Source organism: Arvicanthis niloticus, chromosome 28 (genome assembly GCF_011762505.2).
Source record: "Arvicanthis niloticus isolate mArvNil1 chromosome 28, mArvNil1.pat.X, whole genome shotgun sequence".
Classification (NCBI taxonomy): Eukaryota; Metazoa; Chordata; class Mammalia; order Rodentia; family Muridae; genus Arvicanthis; species Arvicanthis niloticus.
In genome coordinates, this window is record NC_133436.1 from 566,782 (window position 1) to 570,474 (window position 3,693).

Sequence of the window (3,693 nt, forward strand, 5' to 3'; positions counted from 1 at the left end):
CCAAGTTTTATACACTTTAATAGTTTAATAGTTTATACACTTTAATAGTTTAAGAGAAAGGTTTTTAAAACTATATATAAGATGTCAAGAAAGATAATGACACTCTCAAGTTATCTTTATTATCTCCTTTTCTTATTCTTACTGAGTTTGTTTTGAAATGAGGTCTTGTTATGTAGAATAGCCTTAAACTCAAAATCTCCATATCTTATAGCCTCCAAAGTCCTGAGATTATAGAGATGCACTTCCATACCTGGCTAGTAAATCAAATTATACCAATCCTGTTGTAATATTATTATAACAGAATGCCATATAAAATGTTTATCCCAGGAATCTCTTTCATATGTCTTTCATTTGAATAAATAAGCTATTTATTCAAATAACATTCAGTAAGTATTTAAATTTACAATGTACCAGGTGAGAGACATGCTATGGAAGACAAGATTAAAAGAAATCTTGACATTGAGCTTGCAGAACAGTGAAATAGATTGTTATTAGACAAAATGGCATACAAATACATATACAATTGCTAACTGGAGTTAAATACCATGAACTCAAATTTTAACTTACATGAGAAATTATTATTGTCAAATCATAAAGCTGCTATGTACTAAACATTTGTAATTAAAATACTCAAGCTCATATTTATTTTTTTGCATGTAAACACTTTACTTTTAATTCATAACATGATACATATTTACAAGATTTACAGTTTATATCATACAACAAACCAATCTAGAACACTGTACACAGAGGCACAGAGACCATTTTAATGCATAGAAGTTATATATAATCTTTGGTAAAGTCATAGGCATCATCCTCTTTACTCATTTTATCCAAGGTAGATGATCTGTCCGATGGCTTACTTGCTGTTGATTGCCCAGGGGACATCTCCGTGGTCTCTTCTATAAGGGCCACATCTGAGATCTCTACATTTTTTCCACTACTACCATTTTCTTGATCATCATCATCCTGTTTGTCTTCTGTCTGTCTTGGTGATTCTTCAGGTATGTCCTTCCATTTGTCAGGCCTGTAGACCAGAAAAGGATTCTATTAGTTAAATGAGGGACCTTGAGGACTTGTATGCTTTGTGCATTATTTTTTTCTAGTTCTTCTAGATTAAAGCCCTTCTTCATGATTGCTGCAATATTCTCATTGAAATGTGGAGAGTGATTCCAGGATGCAGGGGGATGGCAGTAGAAACCTAACAAGGTACCTGTCCACTCAGACCACAGCAGCTTAGCAGCACTTTTGACATTCGGGCTTTCACCTTTTTGGTGCAGACCTCTTCTCTGAGCAAGTTTAGTAAAAAAAAAAAAAAAAAAAAAAAAAAAAAAAAATCCAGAGAATCCTTGTACCCTAGGACAGTATATTTTAACACCACCTGTTGATTATCAGCCTGAGACAGGATTGCACTGGCAGCCTCCAGTGGTCTCAGTACTTCAGTGCTTGCTGGACTTCTTAAGGCAAATGCAGTAGGGGAATTACAGGGTGAGATAATAAAGCACGGACTATCTATGATTGTGATCTGCTGTCTAAAGGGACAATCTGCATGCTCCTTGTAAGTCCCATGGAAACTCCAACATTGCAAATCTATTCTTTTAAGCTATTAATGATGCTGTTTTTCCCCACATTTGGGAAACCAATTACTCCAACCTGAATATCTTTTCCATAGGACTGCTGAAAACCTCCAAGAAGCTTCCGAAGGGCTTCCTTGCCACAGAAGATTTTACGTTGGAATGGAACAACTTTCTTCTTTTTTTTATCTTGAATGTCTTCTTTCTGTTCTTTAAGTTTGTTGAGGCTTTGAACACCACTGTTGGTAATTCCTTATTCAAATAATTTAGCCAGTTTTTCAAATTCTCCTATGGTACTAGATCTGACTTATTTAATACAAGTACCAGCTTTTTACATCCACTTTGGATTACAGCTTCTTCTATTTGAGGACACCTGCAATCAAGAGGATCTCTGGCATCCAAAACTTCTAATACAATCACCTTCTAAAGTTCCCGACAGTGTGACTTCTTTGGATTCTGTTTGCCAGATTTAGCTTTCTTTCTTTTGGGTTCATTAGATTCCTCCTGAGTTTCAACATTAGATTGCTCATCAGCAGGGTTAACTTCATGTTTTCTTTTCCTTTCTTGCTCGTTTTGCCCATCAAGTTTCTGCTGCTGTTTTAGCTCTTCAAGTTGCTGGTTCCCTAGCTCAGCTTCACGAAGAAGAGCCTCTTTATTTATTTATTTATTTATTTATTTATTTATTTTTAGTTTTTCGAGACAGAGTTTCTCTGTGTAGTCCCGGCTATCCTGGAACTCACTCTGTAGACCAGGCTGGCCTCGAACTCAGAAATCCGCCTGCCTCTGCCTCCCAAGTGCTGGGATTAAAGGCGTGCGCCACCACCGCCCGGCAAGAAGAGCCTCTTTAAAGGGAGCACTATTTGGGGCTCCTGGGTCCTTCCTAGGCTTCTTGTGACCCCGTTTTTTACCTTCCTTCCTTAATTTTCGATGATGTTCTCGGACCGTTTTTTGGATTTTATACTGCTTACGGCAGGTCATTTGTTTTCTTGCTTTCTTTAACTTTAGCCTCTTCATCCTGGCCGTGAACTCAGGAGCAGAAGAGGTCTCAGCTACACTTTGCCTTCTCCGGCGCCACGTGCGAAATGGAACTGTGGGTCAACATCATGCGCTCAAGAAACTGCAAGGAAGCTCATATTTCACATTCAATATACATTTAAAATTTTCATTGCAAGCTATTTTATTGCTATTGAGAAATTTATAATTCAAATGAGGCTAGGTCATGCAGGTGTCCCGAAGAGGCCTATAATAATTTCCAGCCCTTGTTCTCGCTAAAGATTTATATGGCTGAAGACTCCTTTGATTATACACTAATTGAGAACACTAAGTGGAACTTATATATTAGTATATCTGTAATATGTAACATAATGTCTGGAACATAAGATGCATGATAAAATTAATCTGTAAATGAATAAATGACTATTAACAAAAGAAAACTATCAGGATAATTTCCATCCTTCATCATTGATATAAAACTGTGACTAAGCCTCTGCCTTGGATTGAGTACTGTGAGAATGTAGTACATAGTCTTAAAGAACTTACAATTTACTAACATGGATATATAGATCATATAGCTTTTTATGTTTTGCTGACTGTACACATAAACAGCAGCTTTTCTTGTCCACCGAATAATCTGTGAGAAAAAGAGGACAGATACTGGCTTCAGAGTTAACTTGAAACAGGGAAATAATGCCTTTCCCAAACACTATGGGCTAACAAATAAATATCTTAGTATCAGGAATATAGGTTGAGTCCCATAGACCACTAAATACTACAAACTATTGGCAATGCTCTGGGTCACCTTCCAGACCTTGACAAGACTCATTGTTGAAGATCTTTGAGTAATACATCATGGAAGAATCAAGCTGGTACTGATCTAGAAACCTCATTCCTACCAGCTATCTCTAATGGTTCTAGAAATTACTAAGACTAGTGTGGGGAGCCGACAGAAGGCGGCTATCATCCTTGCAGCCATCTTGAGCCATATACCCTGACAAGAGACTTGATTACAATAGCCTACAAGAGCTGAGCACACTCTGATAACATCTTGTTTAAGATACCCAGGACTTTCCCTTGGGTGTGTGTGACTTAAGGGCGTGACTTAGAGATCAGATTTAGAGAC

The 3,693-nt window shown here is 37.2% G+C and overlaps 1 pseudogene; it reads right to left on the reverse strand.

Moving 5' to 3' along the window:
* Positions 1-780: 780 nt before the first annotated feature.
* LOC143439937 (guanine nucleotide-binding protein-like 3) lies at positions 781-2,694 on the reverse strand (annotated as a pseudogene).
* Positions 2,695-3,693: the final 999 nt, after the last annotated feature.